The sequence below is a fragment of the Protopterus annectens genome, chromosome 9.part0, assembly GCF_019279795.1.
Source record: "Protopterus annectens isolate FY-2018-M chromosome 9.part0, PAN1.0, whole genome shotgun sequence".
Taxonomy (NCBI): domain Eukaryota; kingdom Metazoa; phylum Chordata; order Ceratodontiformes; family Protopteridae; genus Protopterus; species Protopterus annectens.
This window is the reverse complement of record NC_056743.1, coordinates 776,238,459-776,259,545: the sequence shown is the minus strand read 5'-3', so window position 1 is coordinate 776,259,545 and position 21,087 is coordinate 776,238,459.

Sequence of the window (21,087 nt, the reverse complement as noted above, 5' to 3'; positions counted from 1 at the left end):
CCACAGTTAGAAAACTGGAGCTGATGATGTAATTATGCAGGTCAACGGGATCTGATCCAGGCTTCTTCAGGACAGAAATAACCAAAGCTTCCCTTAACAATGAGCCTATCTCAGAGAGTATGTGATAGTCTACTAAAAGGAGTGGATACAATTGATCTAGGCAGCACAAATCCCACCTAGTGGGGCAAGTGTCCAGGCCACAGGTTGCTGCATGCATAGAAAAAACATAAGAAAGAAAATCATCCTGATCAAGAAACAGAAATGCAGAACAATTTGAAGTCAGATGAATCTTAAGAGGGCTACCCTTCACACCTTGCTGGTGTGTGTGAAATCTGATCTGACTGAGACAAGCTTGGTGGCAAAAATTCAAGAGAGTCAGGTCACCTTCCTCAGAAGATAAATCTTTCCAGGTGGCCACCCAGTAAAAGGCAGCTGGCCAGATTGCCACTCGTGAAAGCAGCTGGGACAAGTATATAGACTTCCTCTGAAAGCTTTCTAACTGTTAAAAATAAGTAGGAATTATCAAGGTCACTGTTGTCCTCAGGAAAACCAGAGGAATTATCCACATTTACAGCCATTGGCCCAGTTCTCTTTTGCTCAGAGTTCAAATTGAAATCATGGCGCTTATGACCTGAAGTGAACCAGGTTTATACAGCTGAGGAATAAGATGGCCAGAGGTGTCATGGGACCCCTGTTTTAGAAATGTACATCCATAACAGGACAGTCTGCAGTTACTGGTCCAATACAGGGCCTAAGGTGAGCAAACTGAAATTCCTGTACTGAACCAGACATAGGTTAGGGGGGATAGGCTTGCCCATCTTTCTTGTTAGGGAGGGTGCACATGCTCAGCCACATCATCACATTTGATCCCTGGTGAAGGTGAGGGACATATCGAAAGGTAAAAAACACTACCTTGACAGCAATACGATGATGCCTCTACCTCCTCATTCTCCCTGAAAATGGGTCAGGGGGGGTGCTAAGTTAGGTCTAGTGGATGAGGAGAGGCCACAGGAGAAAGAATTGTGAGAGACCCAAAGAAAAACATCTCTTGATTGTGACCCCTTGCTTGAACACCATGTCCAATATGTGGCCAGAAATATGGGTGACAGTGGTAGCAGCATGAACAAACTTGAGTTTTTTTTTTCATAATACAGAGAAATTCTTTTACAAAAGCCACAAATTTCTCCATCCTGCTGCTACTGAAGTCACCTATAATTAGTCATGTAGGAGATTTCAATATCAAGAAGACAGGGAAGTCAGTGAACTCTTAAAGGAACATTCTAAAACAGCCTTGAAGATGAGGAGACATGCACAGCACAAGCAGTTTGACAAACTCAGAGGAGCTAATAAATGAAAGATGGAAGATTGTAACCCTTCACCAGTGCGATCAAACTGTATAACCAAAAATCCTAGGAGTAGCAGTGCCGTAAGAATTGGACCAAAGCTTTTTATCTGCCCAGTTTTTCTGCTGTAAAGGGCAGGTCTGCTTTGCATAGCAGGATGTATGTCGTACCTGACTTGTTATGCTTGGATTTAGCATTGGAAAACAGCACTCTCCAGTACTGCAGGACTGCAGGTCCTACATTCAAATGTGTTAGATGCAGAAAAGCCCATAGGTGCATTACGCAGAACTGAAATAGACCTAACAGTGTGAAGTGTATGACTACGATGGATGCTGCTTACCACAGTTGTAGACCATAAATCTGTGTTTGTCATCCCTCAATTGAAGCAGTGACAGGATCCTCAGAGTGCCAGACTTTCTACAGTGATTAAAAACATTCTTAGAGCATCAGAGAGAGCACTGTCCAATTCCATTTACAGCCATGATTGTTTAAATATCCAGTCTTTACATGAGAAATGTACAGTAGTACCCCAGGAAACTCTAAGAATAACACCAGCACCCTTCGAGAGAATACCACTGTTGGTTCCTTCCAAAAAGAGAGAGTTGAGTTGGTGGGTATGCTAGTTTTTATCCAATGTAAGTATGGCTTGTGACCTTAAATGTTACTTGGACATTGATGACAGGTGCCTCATGTCTAGATTAGAGTGGTTCTTATGACCTCCCTGAATGTCCTCACAGTAGGTGGAATATCTCACTCATGGGGTAAACACATAATTGTAAAGGAAATGCTGACTCTGATATTGGCCCAGCAAAGCACTTAAAATAGTGTGGCATCTAGGCACATTGAAAGCAACAAAAGATAACACCATGGTAACCAAGCAGGGTACATCCATTCTAATCCATTGTACTGGTGGAATATGATGGCCTGGGACCTGTCTTCCCAGTAAAGCCTGTTTCTCTTGGTTACAAACATTTCATCAGACCAAAACTCACTGATATATGAGTTTAGAAGATAGTCTTCCGGGCTGCATGACTGAAACTTTAGCAGACAAGTTTTTCGTGGTCTAGTGCAGAGGTGGAAAACTCAGTGATGGAAGTGTTTGCATTTGCATCACAAGAAAATTGCCAGCTGGAAAAGTTCTTTGGCAGATTCCCCTGCAAGGGGACTTGGGCAGTGGGCATTAGTTTTTTCCTTGGACAGAGAGACTCAGAAGTATAGCTAGAATGGGGTAAAATGAGCTGCTACCCTTGATGCAAACTGTTAAGGGACTATAGTAGAGTGTGCTTATTGGTGCCTTCAAATCAGTTGTGAAATCACTTTGGGTGTTAGTTTTGGTAGTGTTCAGTCTCAGCTGAAGCTACTTTAACGATTTGCTTGCAGTGTATGTGTGTTAAGGGATGTATCAAGAAATTAGTCCATTAGTATTTAACTGATCTGTTCCACAGCAGGGTTATGTTATGCATCCATAAAGGTGATTTTTTTTTTAGTTGTTGCAGCCATCTTCCCCATGGATCTCCCTTGTCTGCCCACTCTGTAGCTAAGAAGTTTTTGATTTCCTCCTCCTTGTTACCTCAGTTTTGTGTGGAAATGTTGACCATACCTTCTTTTTAGCATACTGTCATACATTTATGTCCGAAAAATACTTTTATTTCTGGTGGCTGGCATATTTGCTATGAAAATCTGTAAGCTGCAGGCCCTAACTTGTAAAGAATCATATATAGACTTTCATAGCGACTGAGTAAATCTTAGCACTACTGTCTCATTCTTGTATGATGTAGTCTCAGAAGTAGCCCCAAATGAAGCCATCCAGATGCCAATATTTTATTCTAAACTCCAAAGAAAAAAAAGATGATACATTAGATAGATGTTCATAAGCAGCTTAAACACTGTATAAAAAGGAGAGAAAACTTCAGACTGCCCTCCTTTTTATTTCCATTATGCCAGGCAAGCAAGGCAAATGGACCACCATCAAAGCAACTTTCTTGAAATAGCTGGCTAATTGCATTGCGCTTTTGTATCATGAAAAACAATAAAAGGACAAGAAAGGGGTGCACTCCACCAGTGCCACAATCATAACTGCAACCTGTTTCATTTCTGAGTATCTGTGAGGCAGTAAAAGGGATCTGTCCATACCATCTTGATGTTTTACAAGTTAAGACATTCAGTCCATGAGCAAGACAGGGTTCTCCTGGCAGTCCTGTAGAGTATGTTGTGACCACCACCTTTGAAGAGCATCTAGCTGATTTAATTCACATCCATATATAGAGTATTATGGCAACAGTGATCCTTAAGAGAGCACAATCTAAGTATACTCAGCATAACAGTGCATGTTTAAATATCCCCCTTGATGGGGACTTCACAGATCTGAGGTGAAGGAAGGAAAGAAGTGTTCATTGCAGGGCTGCCTGGCTCCTGTCATTTAGGGGAAGGATAAAAGTGTCTCTCTCTCTCTGTATATACATGTTCTTTTCAGCCCTTACTGTTCCACATATGATGATGATCCAAAAAATGAAAGGCAAGTTGCCTGTCTTCTCTGCCCTTTCCCTTAAAGGAAGGGCTTGACTTGAGTATTGTTCTTATCCCATAGAGCTTTCCTTCAGGGCTTACAGGCTGCTTTCAGAGTCACTCTTGACATTCTTTTGATATGCCTACCCCAATTATGAGCAACTTATGAAGTTCACTTAGCATCTAACTTATCTGCAGACTTCATTTTCTATTAATTCCATGTGTACACCTCACCTAGCTAGTTCTACAGGGAAGGCTGAATGGGATGCCATCTCACAAATGGTATTAACTGAAAACAGTGTGCCATTGTAGTTTGGTCAGGGATGTGCTTTGTGAAGTAAGAAAAGTTTCTTAATTGTTATGACAGTCCTGTGCTTAAAGCAACTTTGATAAGCATAGAGTATTGTAAAATGATGCCATCATCCTCATGATTAGGTAGGAATGAAATGAATCACATATTTGGCACCAAGGTCCATGTAGGCAGATTGTCCCAGCGGTCTGATTTGCACCATCCATGGTGCACTTGTTGGTGATTCTTTTAACTAAATGAAGAATGGAAGATAGCACAGTCTACTTCTGTTTTTAGCCAAATTTCAGGCTGACATCTTGTGCAGGGGGAGGAAATCACCTTAATTTTGGGGATGTGTGAAAGCTCGGAAATTTAGACTAAAAGGGCAAGACATCTGCCTGTGGATATTTCCTATGTTTAAGGAATAATACTGCAACAGTGGTCCCTAAATTTGAACATCTAATGTTTCATTGAGTGTACTCACACAGCTGTGCTTTCCAAGTCAAGTTTGGCATTACAGATTACAGAGAGCAACCGTGTTTGTTGAGGTGTTGTAAATTGTAAAAATGATGTATATTTAACTGACTTGATTCACTAGATTATATTTCAGAGAAGACTTGGTGTGTTTATACTGAATGCTGGCAATCTGTAATCAGTTATAAGCAGGATAAGGAAACTGTATGTTAGGTAAAGGGTACTGACTGGGCTAACTGGATCATTGGTGCTGTCAGAGAGACTGAGTGTACCAGTGGTAACCAGGATTTAGGAATGTTGCTTGAAGGGCTAACAAGCCTGCTGTCCTTATGAAGGAGGGAGTGATGAATGCAATACACTTTGGGACTTAAGTAACTTACTCCAGTAATAAGCTTCCCTGATTCCAAAAGACTTGCTCTCAGTGTAAGGCCTATCTGTATACAGGCTTACACTGGGGGCCAGTTTCCAAAAGATCTGCTCTCAGTGTATGTAAATTTATTCTGGTGTAATACACAGGAGTAAGTTACTTATACTGAGAGCAATCTTTTGGAATCGGGCCCATTGTTGGGCTTTAGCTGAGGCTGAGTGATGATCAACACTACTAGCAAAGGAGTGAGGGGGGGGGGGGGAAGATGCACACACATACATGCACACAAGCACACACACACACAACACACACCACTCACCATATTATCACTACATGCAGTGCAACAAACAGGAAATTGGCCATTCCATGAACGCCCCACATGTTACCCCTTTTACAATGTCGCCATGAGAAGGAGTGTCATGTGGTTATAGTTGCTACTGTTCAGAGGCTGAAAAATGATGAGGGGAGACTGTAGATGAGTGTGTGCCCTAGGCAGATAAAAAGAGAGAAACAGTAAGTGCAAGATGACTGATGAATTGAACTTATTCATTTGGAGTGCTAGGGCTGCTTCTAAGCACTGATAGAAATTAACTCAGAAAAGTGGTTAGGCAACAGTGTCTCTCTTCCATTTCATGAATTTACTTTATGTAGCTGGGATTTTGGATATGGATCTAAGTTGAGAGTTTGTTGAATGGGATCACTGCTAAGGAGGCTGTCTTCTTACTCCTAAGGTACAGTGACCCAGCATTAATTACATCTGCATTAAGGATGCAAGGAACATAACCTGAAGGGGAGGATTTCCCCACAAGAAAAATTGCTTTCACTTTGTTTGCCAGATAGACTTTCCACAACACACATTCAGATTATAAAGTCCATTTCATGTCTAAACTTTGATAAAAACAAAAAGTAGAGAATCAGACAAATTTCATTGCGGTGCTGGAATAGTGATGCTTGTGAGTGCAAAGCAATTTATCAGCAGACGTTTTACTAGTTTGTTGCTTTAATTGCTGTTGACTTTGATTGACAGCCTTCTGCAGTATCAGCAAAAATAAATAAATTGCTCTTAAAGTTCCTATACTTGATAGCAGCATGGTTTGGTGAGTCAGGTCAAGTCCGTGAACTGCAAAGATCTGGAGTCACACAGCCTCTGTATCTGTATGCATATTGCCTGAATCTTACAAGTTACTTTGACAAGTACCAATGAGCCTGTATGATCCCTGTTAAAACCATGGGTGCCCAGTGATTTTATAGGTTTAACAAAAAAAAAGTCCATCCATCCACAATCCCTTTTTTCCATTTTTGCACATGGGAACAGGGTGTCACTTCAACAGTGACAATCTAGAGCCAAGGTTTATACCACCAAGTGGCTATCCCTGTCATGGTAGATGTTCGTGTTTCACTGTTGCAGTCATTACATTTGGGTAATCTGCTGGCAGGTTGCCCTCACCCGGCTTAATTAACAAAGTCTTGGGTCCTGCGTTGGTTGCTGTCCCTTCTTCCATGACGTCAGGTCGTCAGGGGTATAAAACATGCAGCTGACACCATTACATCTGTCTTTCTTACCGCTCAGTGCCCAAAGCAGAAGCAGTTCACAAGTGCCGGTCGGCCAACTCCTGAAATTTTCGTTTTCGAGTTTCAGAACCAAAGTCTTCAACTAAAAGCTGAGTACCCCGTTGGGAAACTTTTTCTTGCTCCTTAATGATGTCAGTAGAAGTTAATAATTGCATTACTTCTGGGAAGCAAATACCTCATAAGGATTTTCATTTGTACTGTATTCCTTGCCTAGGCCCTGACCACAACGTACCTTGCTGTCTGTTTTGTGCTAAATTTAATCAACGCATGATTAAACGTTGGTATATTTTTGCTTCTAAATATTTTGGTTCAAGATTTAATTATCCAGAAATGTCATCGGTTAGCAATCCGACTACCGGAATACCTAAAAAATGCAAAGAAAAAGACAGAGACAGACCGTCGAGGTCTACAACTGACGACGCTTCTCCTAAGCCTGTCGCCAGTTCGCCGATATTCAGTGAGGCGCATTAGCAGCCCCTGATACCTGTTACTTCTGATTTGCAGGCCTCTAGTGACACCCATTTGGAGTCCAGTATGCCGCGAGATGCTTCAAATATGGAACCCGCGGATGTCTCTACCTTAGATGGGTCTGGAGCCTCTGTGCAGACACCGGCTTTTGAGGGTGTTTTCAGGCCTACAGATTTGTTTTAGACCAACGCCATCTTCAAAACTAAGGCCAACATTTAAATCTATGTCTAAAAAACTAATGCCTGGGCCACATGTGCAGGCCCCTATGCCTAAAAAACAAATAATCAAAATGGCTGAAGATTTAATTACTCTGATCAGGGGTAGCCAACCCCCTCCTTCTAAGAGGCCTAGGCAAGATATTGATTATGAATCTTCTGAATAGGATTGTATTTCTTCTGACTCTTCTAATGAGCAGGATTTGTCTATTCCCACTTATGAGGACTCTGATGCAGAAGATTCCATTCCTTCTGCTTCTCCCCCTGAGGATTTTTCTTTTGGGGAAACTTTACATACCTTAAGGGAACATTTCCACAGGGAAAGTCAGGATATCCTGACTCCCACAAATTCCTTTTCAAAAATCCTATTGCTGATTCTGAAACCATTTCTCAGGGTCCCAAGGGCATTAAGGCCTGTACTGCTAAAAATCCTACCCCTTCTGATAGAGATTCCAGGGCGCTGGATAGATGGGGCAAGAAGGTTTGCACTTCTGCAAACTTGGCAATCAGGGCTTTAAACTGTCATTTTCATATACTTAAATATCAACAGCATATCATGGGACTACTTAAACAGAAAATGATGTTAATCTCTGACTGTGGAAAATAAAGATTTACAGGATTTATTACATTCAGCTGAACAAGTTGGAAAACATACTTTGCAATGTGGTTTTGATTCCTTGGAGGCCTCTTGCAGGGCTGCTGTAACTGGATCTGTGCTATGAAGGCATGCTTGGCTCAAAGAGCAAACTCTGCCTGACCATGTTAAAGCAAAATTGTTGGATGCTCCTTTACAACAGGACCGTCTCTTTGGTAATAAGGCTGAAGAAGTGTTAAAAAAGATGAAAGATAAAGCTAAATCTATGCAAACTGTGAAAGATTTCTTACAAGTGCAAATTCCAAGATGATTTAGTAGGCACTGGCCTACTAAGAACTGGTCCTTTCCAGTCCCTTCGAGAGCCGCTCAAGTCAAATCCAGACATTCCAAAGGCTCCAGGTTTCAGTCACAAGGAACTTTTAGAACAAAACAGTGGGATGCCTCCACCTCCAAATCTGGAAACAACAAGGCACCTCCCTATGGTAAACAGTCTCAATGACTTCTCTCTACAATCACCAAGCACTTACCTTTTAGCCACCCCTTTGGGGGGAAAACTGGCACTTCATGCACGAAACTGGCAACTTATTACCCAGGACAAATGGGTTTTAAATATAGTATCCCAGGGGTACAGATTTAATTTCCTCTCACGTTGCCAATCCCAAACGGATGGCCAGACCTGCCCCCAAGTCAGTGGGCAGAGGCCTAGAAACAAGTTCTGTCCCTCATGAACATGGGGGCTATTCAACCAGTACCAGAAGAGGAAAAGGGACAAGGTTTCTATTCAAGACTTTTCCTCGTACCCAGAAAAGACAAATCATGGCGTCCAATTCTGGACTTATCCACTCTAAACACATTTCTGGACATTCCAAAATTCACGATGCTGACTCTTCAACAGTTACTACCTATACTAGGTAATGATGCCTGGTTGGTAACTCTAGACTTAAAAGAGGCTTACCTGCATATCTCAATCAGGGAATCTTGAAAAAGATACCTCCGTTTCAAAGCAGGCTACTTGCATTACCAGTTCTCTGCACTGCCCTTTGGCTTATCTACTGCGCCCAGGGTGTTCACAAAGTGCCTAGCTCCAGTCATTGCAATTTGCAGGCAAAGAAATATTCAAATATACCCATACCTGGATGATTGTCTAATTCAGGCAGAAAGCCAGGACATACTTTTGAATCATCTGGCATTTGTACAAAATGTGCTAACTTGTCTGGGGTATACCATAAACTAAAAGAAATTTCATCTGGTACCCTGTCAACAAATTATATTCCTGGGAGCAAGCTTGAACACAACTTCCCAGATGGCTTTCCTCATGCTAGAGAAACAAATTCATTTGACAACTTAATACAAACTAATGGCCACAAAAACCCTGCTTATCTGCAAGGCAAATACTGCAAGCCTTGGGATTCATGGCCTCCTGTATACTACTAATTCCATATGCAAGACTGCATATGAGGAAACTACAATGGTATCTAAAAAGCCTATGGTGTCAACATTCTCAGGATCTAGAAGCAATGATCCCTATCATGCCTTGCCTACAGATAGAGTTCCTTTGGTGGGCAGAGGCCTGCCACCAAAACAAGGGACTACCATTCACTCTACCCCCTGCCACCCAAACCCTAACAACAGATGCATCAGACTATGCATGGGGGGCATACCTGGCAGGGAGGTGCATTCAGGTCAAATGGAACACAAGTCAAATGCAGCTGCATATCAATCAAAAAGAAATGTTAGCCATACAGAATGCTCCGACAACCATCAAGAACTACATTGTTCCAGGACAATTAATGGTAAGGATGGACAACACCACTGTTATGTGGGACATAAACAAGTAGGGGCGTACCCATTCTTACCCCCTCTGCAGACTAGCCATGGCTCTGTGGAACACAGCCTTGAGCTACCAAGTGCATCTACAGGCTCAATTCCTGCCAGGAAAACTAAATACACTGGCAGACGAACTCAACAGAAATCTCATGGACCCACATCAGTGGAAACTGGAACCAAAGATTTTCAACATGTTAATAAACAAATGGGGGTGCCCAGATATAGACCTGTTTGCTCCCCCCTGAACTACCAATTGGACAAATTCTGCGCAAGGACTCCCCACAAACAAGCTTGGAAAGTGGATGCTCTGTCCTTCAGCTGGAAAATTCTTTCAGTTTATGCCTTTCCACCTCTGCCTCTCCTCTCCAAAGTACTACTAAAGATCAAACAAGACAAACCAAGGACGATACTGATTGCACCAGACTGGCCACGCCAGCACTGGTACCCCCTCTTGCGCAGTGTGTCACTGCTGGCCCCATGACACCTGCCTCAGACCCCTGCCCTGCTGTCCAGCAGGAGGACCAGATTCTGCACCTTCAGCTTCAAACCCTGACCCTGGCAGCCTGGCTAATTTCCTAATCTCTCCATTACCATCCCCCAGCAAGCAATTGTTGGATGTCATTTTGGAGACAAGGAGGCCTAATACTAGAAAATCTTATGCTGAAAAATGGAAAAGATTCTGTGCCTGTTACCAAACTCAAGGGATGGGCACAGCAGCACCCAATTTACCTCAGATTCTTCAATACTTAACTGAGATGCTTCACAAAGTCCTTTCTTTTTCCTCCATCAAAATTCACACCTCAGCCATTTCAGCTCATTACAACACATAACCATCCCTCTTCTCTCATCCACTGCTCAAGCAGTTCCTCAGAGGGGCCAAAAACTTAAGACTACCCAGGAGAGCCCCTACTCCATCCTCTGGGACCTTAACTTTGTATTGGAAAAACTCTCTTCCTCATTTTGAGCCAGCTGCAAGTGCAGAGTTAAAATTTATTTCTTGGAAAACAGCCTTCATTTTAGCAATTACTTCAGCTAGAAGGGAATCTGAACTACAGGCCCTTATGGCAGTGGAGCCTTTCATCATATTTCATGCAGACAGAGTGTCCCTCAGGAACAATCCCTCCTTCATGCGCAAGGTGGTATCCAGTGTGGCGCTTAAACAGTCCATTCATTTGCCAACCTTCTTCTCTAATCCACAGAACAAAGGGGAACACATACTGCACTCTTTAGATGTGCACAGACAACTTAGATTTTATTTGGACAGGACCAAACCTCAAAGGAAATCTGAGCAACTGCTGGTGGCATTTACTGCATGGGCAGAGGGAAAGGCTATTTCAAAGCAAACCATTTCTAAATGGATGGGCCATTGCATTCATTTCTGCTATAAGCACCATGGAAAACCTATCCCACAGGGGATTACATCCCATTCAACCAGGGCTGCAGCTACCTCTACAGCCTTTCTCAGAGGTGTACCTACCAGGGACATCGTAGAAGCTGCTACCTGGAGTTCTGTACATACTTTCACCAAGCATTACCATTTACCAAGTTTTTGTAAATCCAGAGCTGGCTTTGCCAGTGAAGTCTTGCAGGGCCTTATAGCTGGTCCTAATGCTATATAAATGCCTCCTCCCATCCTTAGCTTTGGGAATCTACCCAATTGTGATGACTGCAACAGTGAAACACTTACCATAAATGTAGATGATCGAGTGTATTCACTGTTGCAGTCCTGGTTACCCTCCCTCCAGCCCCCTGACTTATTTTGGCTATACCTTTACTCTCCTTTACTATGATTAAAAGCTTTGTGGTGTATTTGTTTTTTTGTTGGAGGTGTGTAACCTTGTGTGTGTGTGTGTGTGTGTGTGTGTGTGTGTGTGTGTGTGTGTATATGTATGTGTGTGTGTGTGTGTGTGTATATATATATATATATATATATATATATATATATATATATATATATATATATATATATATATATATATGTTCATATATTAGTACTAGGCTAACTGCCCTTGCGAGCCATTTTAAACCTAGCCAATTATCCCTTGTGAGACTCAAACCTTGCACCTTGTGTTTGTAAGGCAAACACCTTAACCATTAGGGCACCCTCCCTATTTATTTAATTCCTTCCCATTAGGGGGGCACCTGACATCTGGGGCAAGAAAAACTGATGTAATGGCATCGGCTGCATGTTTTATACCCCTGACTACCTGACGTCACAGAAGATGAGACAGCAACCAACACAGGACACAAGAGTTTGATAATCAGGCCGGCTGAGGGCTACTGCAAGCAGATAACCAAATTGTGATGACTGCAACAGTGAATACACTCGAACATCTACATTTATGGTAAGTGTACACAACTGTACTTTCCATCCATTGCTATACAACCCACTGACATTGTCCCATCATTCGAGTCCAGGGCCGCTCTGGTGGCTTCAGAGGAGCATGTATCGTCCAGAGATTCAGCAACCAAGCCTCAGCCTTTGCCAGCTCAGGAACATTTACTTCTATCTTGGGAGACAGCATCCAGGAATCAAACACCCTAAGGCCTTAGCCACCCCTAAGAAAGCCTCTGTCCCTAGGCCTTCAGTCAAGTCCTATGGCTCCACTTCTCAAAGGTCACAGCAGGATTTAATCAGGTTAACAGAGGACTTGCTCTCCATTGTCAGATCTAGGCAAGATCCAGGGATTACTTCTGCTAGGATAAGAAAAAAAGATGCTCCAGAAATAATTTCCCTAGAGTCCATCCCTTCTGAGGAAGACTCTGAATTGGAGGAATCAGGATCTGAAGAGGGCCCCTCCTTCACCTCTTGTGAGGGTTCATACTTTGAGAAAATCCTCCCTTCAGCATCACCTCCTGAAGATTTCACTTTTAAGGAGAACCTCCATACCATGAGGCAATATTTTCAGTGGGAAGCTCAGCACTACCCACAGACAAAAAAAAAGAGCGTTAGAGAATGTCTGAACTTATCTGAACATAAGCCACTGGGTGCCCCCCCCCCCCATTCTGGAAGTAGTGGAAGATGTTTTCCAGGAATGTTCCTTTAAATGTGGCTCCCTTACACCCTGCTCCTTGTAAGTCAGACAGGTTTTACAGCATCCAGGATTCTCATAAATATCTTTTCAGAAACTTTACTGCTGACTCGGAAATTATCACTCCAGGACCAAAAGGAGCCAGAGCCAGTTCCACTTGGAACCCGCTTCCTGCAGACAGAGAGCAAGGCCCTTGACAGGTTTGGCAGGAAGGTTTATACTTCTGGCACCCTTGGCATGAGGTCCCTAAATTGTTAATTTCATATGAGTATCAACAGACTATACTAGAACAGCTTAAGCAAAAGGTCTCCACCCTTGAAAACAAAACCCTCTCAGAAGAATTGACTGACCTATGTCATTCCAGTGCTGAGGTAGCTAAACATTCCCTCGCTTGTGGCTATGATGCCATGGAAGCATCTTGCAGAGCAGCTGCTACTGGATCTGTTATTAGGAGACATGCTTGACTCCGAGAACAAACTCTTCCAGAACATGTCATGTCTAGCTTGTTGGATCCCCTCCCCCCCTTAACAAGGAGGTTTTATTCAGCCCAAGGCAGAAGTTGTCTTAAAGATGAAGGATATGCCTAAGTCAATGCAGACAGGAAAAGATCTCCTGCAGGTACAGCCACCCAGGTTCAGCAGAAATTTTCCAGCCAAACACTGATCCTTTCCCACTCAGCCTATGAGTAAGCAGAGGAATCCTCAAAGGGATAGATCACTCAGACAGAAGCAGCAGTCACAAAGGGGCGGACAGTAGGCCTCAGAGTCACCTAGTTAAGGGAGTTCTACATCCTAAACCACATCCAGAGAGCAACAATGACTCATTCCCCCCATCCCAAGCTAGGAGGAAGGCTCTCTCTTTTTAAACATAACTGGACCCTCATCACTTCAGATAGAGTGGGTTCTAGATGTTATTGCAAATGGCCACAGACTCCGTTTTAATGAGCATTTAAAATACTCAGGTTATCCAGACATCCCCCAAAATAAAAAAAAAAACAGAGGCCTTGGCTCAAATCCAGATATTGTGTTCACAGAGAGCAGTAGAACCAGTTCTCATGGCCCAACAGGGAAAAAGATTATATTCCAGGCTCTTCCTCCTCCCCAGAAAGGAAGGCTCTTGGCATCTCATTTTGGATCTGTCCAACCTCAATCAATTCCTCTTGGTGCCAAAATTCAAAATGTTTACCCTCCAAAAACTGCTGCCCATGATATCACCCCATACCTTCATGGCCTCTCTAGATCTAAAAGATGCTTATCTGCATGTCTTTGTTCAGGAATCACATAAAAGATTTCTATCTTCAGAGCAGGATCCAGTCACTATCAGTTTTCTGCACTGCCTTTTGGCTTATCTACAGCACCAAGAGTGTTCACAAAGTGCCTAGCACAAGCAGTAGCCTTCTTTAGGACTAGGGAGATACAAATCTGTCCTTACCTGGACAACTTTCTCATACAGGCCACAGATCAGGCCAAGCTCCTCAAGGATGTCAAATTCACCCAGGACCTCCTTTCTTCACTGAGATTCTCAGTGAATCTGCAGAAACCCCACACTTCGCCAACAAAAAAGATGGTCTTCCTGGGGGTACTTATGGACTCCTCTATTCAAAAGGCTTTCCTCCCTCCAGAAAAAAATCTTCCTGACAAACTTCTTCCACAGGATCTAATTGAGAAGTTGCATCTCAACAAGGGAATTTCTTCAAGCCCTGGGGTACATGACATCATACATCCTCGTGGTTCCCCTTGCCAGACTACACATGAGGAAGCAGCAATGGTACCTAAAGAATGACTGGTGCCAGAGCTCACAGTCCCTAGAAACCAAAATAACCCTGATCCCCTGCTTCAGAAAAGTTTGCATAGTGAGTGAAAGCTTGCTCCCAGAATTAGGGCCTCCCCTTCAAAATCTCTCCTTGGGCTCAAATCCTAACCATGGATGCCTCAGAGACAGCATGGCGAGCTCACTTCCAGAATCCCCAAACCCAGGGGAAGTGGGATTCTGGATCTAAGGGCAGACACATCAACTGAAAGGAATTTGCGGCAGTATTAAAGGACCTATTAACCTTCAAGGAAAAATGGACTCCAGGTATCCTATTAATCAATTAATACCATAGTTACGTGGTGTATAAAGAAACAGGGAGGGACACATTCTTACCCCCGTGCCATCTGACAATGCAAATCTGGGAAACAGCTCAGTCTATGGGCTTGCACTTGATAGTACAGTACCTTCCAGATGTTCAAGATGCTCTAGCAGACCATCTCAGCAGAAACTTGATGGACCCTCACAAGTGGCAGCTGCACCCAAAAATCTTCCAGTCCATAACCCAGACATGGGGAATTCCACATGTGGACCTCTTTGCATCCAATGAGAATGCACACCTGCAAAAAAATTCTGTATCAGGAGCAAACAGGAGACAGTTTGGAAAACGGATGCCTACTCCTTCACTTGGACAAAGCTTTTCATTTATCCATTTCTCCCCATACCCCTTCTTCTTTGGGTTCTGCTCAAGATGAGAGAAGAAGGCCCAAGAGCAATTCTTTTACATCCAGACTGGCCCAGAAAACATTGGTACCCACTCCTCCTCGCCAACAAGAGCCCATGGCTATTCCCTCAGAGAGTAGATCGCCTCACCCAGAAGGAAGGAAATGTACACTCCAATCTGCAGACCATCAAACTTGCAACATGGATGATCCTGCAACAAACCACAATGGTGTTAGCCTAAGTAAAGAGCTGCTAGTCATCCTCAATCTAGAAGGCCTAGCACCAGGAAACCCTACTCAGCTAAGAGGAAAAGAGTTTCTATTTGATGCAAAAATCACCACCTAGATCCGAAATCAGGACATGTTTCCAGCATCTTGGATTACCTGACTGGTCTACTGAATCAGGGACTAACTCATTCTTCCATTAAAACTTATACTTCTGCCATCTCTGCATTTGTGCCCTGCCACTGTCCCCTTTTCTCCCATCCACTGCTAAAGCAATTTCTTAGGGGGGTAATCCACATTAGACCATCCAGAAGGAAACCTATTCCAACTTGAGACCTATAATTTGTGCTAGAAAAACTGAACTTGCCCCCCCTCCCCCCATTGAGGCCAGCAGCTTCTGCCAACCTAAAGTTCCTGAGATGGAAAAAAGTTCTATCACCTCAGCCAGGAGGGTTTCTGAGTTGTGGGGCCTCATGGCAGTGGAACCTTTCCTTATCTTCCACATGGATAGTGTCTCTGTCAGAGCTAATCTGTCTTTTATACCTAAAGTGGTCACTGACACCTATTTGAATCAGGCCATCCATCATTCTACCTTCTTCCCCAATCCATAAAACAAAGGGGAAAGAATTCTGCATTCCTTGGATGTGTACAGGCAACTATATTTCTATCTGGATAAAAACAAAAGCTTTGGGAAAGACTGATCAGCTTTTCATTACCTTTGCCTCTGGAAAAGAAGGCAAGCCTGCCTCTTAGCAAACTGTTTCCAAATGGAGTTACCACTGCATTTGCTTTTGTTGTAGCTCACATGGCAAAGTGCCACCAGTAGGGATAAAATCTCATTCCACTAAGGGAACTGCTACTTGCACTGCCTTTCTAAAGGGTGTCCCTGTCAAGGACATCTTAGAGGCCGCCACCTAGTCTTCAGTGCATACCTTCACCAAGCATTACCACCTGGCATCCTTCTCTAGGTCTAGAGCAGGTTTTGCTACTGCTGTCCTGCAGGGCATCCTCTCTCCTCCTTAGGCACCTTCCTCCCTCCTTTCAATTTCCCAGCAGTCAGGACTGCAACAGTCAAACATGAACAACATAGTACAGTTGTGTACACTTAGCATACATGTAGATGTGAGAATATATTCACTGTTGCAGTCTTCCTTCTCTCCCACCAACCCCCTCAGCCTAGAGCCTATATTAAATCATTGAACGCTTAGAAAAGTGAACAATGATTTATCGACCCCATGTAAGTGAAAGCTTACAAACTCAAATGCTTGGAACAGTGATTAAAAAAAAACCACTTAAAACATAACGTGGGGGGCTGTGCCCCCCCCACCCCCTACTTAAATATACCAACTCCGAGATTGCACTACAGTGATGAAAATGGCAAAGTAATGGACACAGCCAAGCGATTTCTTTCCCAGGGAAATAATTTGCTTATATGCTGCTTCATCATTTTGCCTTTGTCTTTTCAAGTTCGACCAAGACACATTCAAAAGAATGTGCCTTTGGTCATCTAATAGGAACCCTCAGCCTACTATGTAGGATGATGCTGCTGTGCTTCTCACCCAAGGGATCCCTCCTTGGCTCCCTTCCTTTGTCAGGTTCTCTTTTGGATACCTGCTATCTGCTTTGAGCTCCTCCTAGTTGAGGCCAAGAAAACACTGGTACCATGATGCAGGCTGACTACCTTTATACCCAAATTTACTGATGTCTGTCAGGGCGTCTGCTAGCCTTTGAGCTGGAAAGAAATTTCTCTGGTAGTCAGGCCACCTGAGGGCTTTCATGACAGGATATTCCAACCGTCAGGACTGCAACAGTGAATACACTCAAACATCTGCATTTATGGTAAGTGTACAGAACTGTACTTTTTCTTGAAGTAATTTCTGTTCAAAACTGACCTGTTGAGAGACTTCCTTCTAAAGGGTGTCCTCAAGGTCAGAAATGTGAGAGGGCAGCAGTACGGTTTCATGCCAGGAAAGAGCACTACATGTGCGATGTTTGCTCTGAGGGTGTTGATTGAGAAGTATAGAGAAGGTCAGAAGGAGATGCATTGTGTCTTTATGGACTGGGAAAGGATATGACACGGTGCCTAGAGAGGAGTTGTATTGTATGAGGAAGTTGGGAGTAGCAGAGAAGTATGTAAGAGTGATGCAGGATATGTACAAGGACAGTGTGACAGTGGTGAGATCTGCAGTAGGAGTGACAGATGCTTTCAGGGTCGAGATGGGATTACATCAAGGATCAAATTTGAGTCCTTTCTTATTTGCAATGGTGATGGACAAGTTGACAGTCGAGCTCAGACAGGAGTCCCCATGGGCTATGATGTTTGTGGATGACATTATGATTTGTAGTAAGAATAGGAAACTGGTAGAGAAGACCCTGGTGAGGTGGTGCTCTAGAGAGGAGAGGAGTGAAGGTCAGCAGGATTAAGACAGAATATGTGTGTGTGAATGAGAGGGAGGGCAGAGGAATGTTGAGTATGCAGGGAGTAGATCTGGCAAAGGTGGATGAGTTTAAATACTTGGAATCAAAAGTTCAAAGTAATGGTGAGTGTGAAAGAAAGGCCAAGAAGAGAGTGCAGGCAGGGTGCAATGGGTGGAGGAGTGTCAGGAGTGATTTGTGATAGGCGGCTACCAGTAAGAGTGAAAGAGAAGGTCTTCAAGATGGAAGTGAGACCAACTATGTTATATGGATTGGAGACTGTGGCACTGATGAAAAGACAGGAGTCTGAGCTGAAGGCAGAGTTAAAGATGTTAAGATTTGCATTGGGTGTGACGGCAGTCTCGGCTGATAAATCATCCATGCATTTACCTTCACCTGCTCTTTATACCACAGGTAAAGACAGCAAATACATGGACAGACTAGGAAAGAAAGTCTATACCTCCTCTACTCTGGCTATTACAGCTCTCAACTACCAAACACATATGGCTAGATATGTGCTAGATGCTGTTTCCAAGGCCCCTTCTTTCCACTACATCCTAAGTAACTAGGCACTCAATAAAGTGCAGTTATGATGCTGTGGAAGCTTCATCTAAGTCTGCTGCATCTAGATCAGTCTTAAGGTGATATTCTTGGATGAGACTACAACTCCTACCCATGGATGTGCAGACAAAGTGTTGGCTGTGCCCCTGGATAATAAAGCCCTATATGACCAAGCCTCAGCAGAACTCTTTAAATCCCTTCAAGAAATGGGTAAGGAACTTCAAAATCTTAAACACCTTCTGGTGTCTCCAGTACCCAGATATCACCAGAATTATCCACAGAAACCTTCCTTTATTAGAAGGCAGTCAGCACACTGCTCCACAGTCTAAAGGACGTAGACAAACCAGGAAAAACTCTACTTCTAGGTTTCCTACAAGTTCTTCCACTATGCCCTTTTGAAGCCAGTCTCACCAGTCCAAACCACCTCCTCTGTGACTTTCCTCCCTTGCACCAATACACCCCTCTTTCCCTCCATCGCACCCTCACCCTTCCATCCTGGTGGATTATTACATCAGAACAATGGGTTCTTTCCATCATTCAGTCAGACTACTTCATGACTTGGTGGATGATACCACCCTTCCATGGCATCCCCCAACCACCTGCAAGCCAAACCCACTTTTTCCCTCCTATCATTCAGCAGCTTCTAGCTCGAGGCACCATAGAACATGTACCACACCAGCAAAGAAATACGTTTTTTTACTCCAGAATGTTTCTGATACTACGGAAGGAAGGCCCATGGAGGCATACCTCTCAACTGTACAGATTTTTGCAGAATGTCCAGATTTTTGCCTCATATTTTTGGTATGTTCCCCCTAAAATGTGTACTTTTCTGGCACATAGCTGAGGATTGAAGTGATTAAATAATGACAAACATTTTAGTTTAAGACTCCACATCCTTCAGAAAATTCATGCTAATGCAAAACCTATTATTCTATCAACTTTCTAAGTTTGTAAGAGCAATGTTTAAAATCTGTCCTTATTTGTCCTCCCATCACTTTAGGCTTTGTCCAGATTTTTTGCTCTAAGAGGTTGAAAGGTATGCTGATGGAGGCCAATCCTAGACTTATCCTGTCTAAACCTATTTCACAAAGATCCCAGTTTTAAAATAATTACCTTACCCCTCCTCTTACCACTCATCCCAACTCAGGCTTTCATGGTAGCCATGGACTTAAAGGATGCCTAACTACACATCCCTATTCACCCAGACTACAGGAAATACCTCAGATTTGCAATAGGCTCTTGCAATTTGCAATTTCAGCCTTGCCCTTTGGACTCTCTACTACACCCAGAGTATTCACAAAATGTCTGGCCCCCGTCATTGCCCACTGCAGGACTCAGGGTATTCAGACATACCCATACCTGGGCGACCTGCTCATTCTTCATCAAGACCGCCAAGCCCTACCGTTACATCTAAAATAGGTAATCTCCACCCTATCTCTGTTAGGGTCCACTATAAATCATGAAAAATCTCACCTGATCCCTGGTTTTCCTGGGTTGCAGGATCAGAACAGACATAATGAAAGTCTTCATTCCAGATTAAAGAATCCTAGACCTTTGTCTATATTTTCAAAGAATCCTCTCCAACACATCCCTGCCAGCTCAAGACATTTTAAGAATTCTAGGCCACATGGCATCAGTTTTACCCATGCTGTCTATGGCAAAACTCGATATGAGAAAAGTCCAATGCGTCCTGAAAAGCCTATGGAGTCAAGACTCCCAGCCCTCGGACACCCCGCTCCCCTTACTTCAGTGTCTGAAGAAGGATTTCCTGTGGTGGATCTCAGCTCTTCACCTCAACCAAGGGATCCACCCTCAGATCCCAGCTCACCTACAACAGCTCTCCACAGATGCCTCCGACTTGGAATGGGGGGCAGTGCTACTTACAAGCAAAAAACAACTCTCGGTGCAAGGCGCATGGTCCAACTCAAGACTAAAGGACCATATCATCATCAAAGAAATGAAGGCTTTACACTTAGCCCTGCTAAACTTCAAATCAGCCCTTCACCCAGGAATCCTGAAAGTAATCACAGACAATATGATGGTCCTGTGATAGATCAACAAGCAGGGGGGAACAAAGTCATATCCTCTGTGCAGCCTAGCAATCTGGATCTGAAACCTAGCAGTATCTCTCCACATTCATCTGCTAGCTGTCTATATCCCTTCCACAGAGAAAGTCATGGCAAACTACCTGAGCAGAACTTTAGCCCCAAGTCATGAATGGATGCTTCATAGGGAAGTATTTCTAGACATAATCCACAGGTAGGGTATTCCACAAGCAGATATTTTTGGCTCGGGCAGAACAGATGCCCAAATTCTGCACAAGCATAGAAAGAGGATGCCTTCTCCTTCTCTTGGGGGGGGGGACTGTACCTCTATGCCTTCCCCCCCCATTCACCTTAATTAAGAAATTCCTTCTGAAAATACAGAGGGACAACCCAAAAATCCTACTGGTGACCTCCTTTTGGCCAAGACAGCATTGGTTTCCCCTCTTACACCTACTAGCCAAGGGCAATCACCACGTTACCCCACAGAATAGACCTACTCACACAGGACAGGGGATCCTTACTACACCCTCAGGTGGACAATCTGAAATTAACCTTATGGGTGATAGGGGTGTGATCCCCTACAGATACCTATACTCGGAGACATACTCAATGTTCTGCAGGAGGCCAGAAAAACTAGTACCAGGAATAGCTATATACCCAAATGGAACAGATTCTCCTACTGG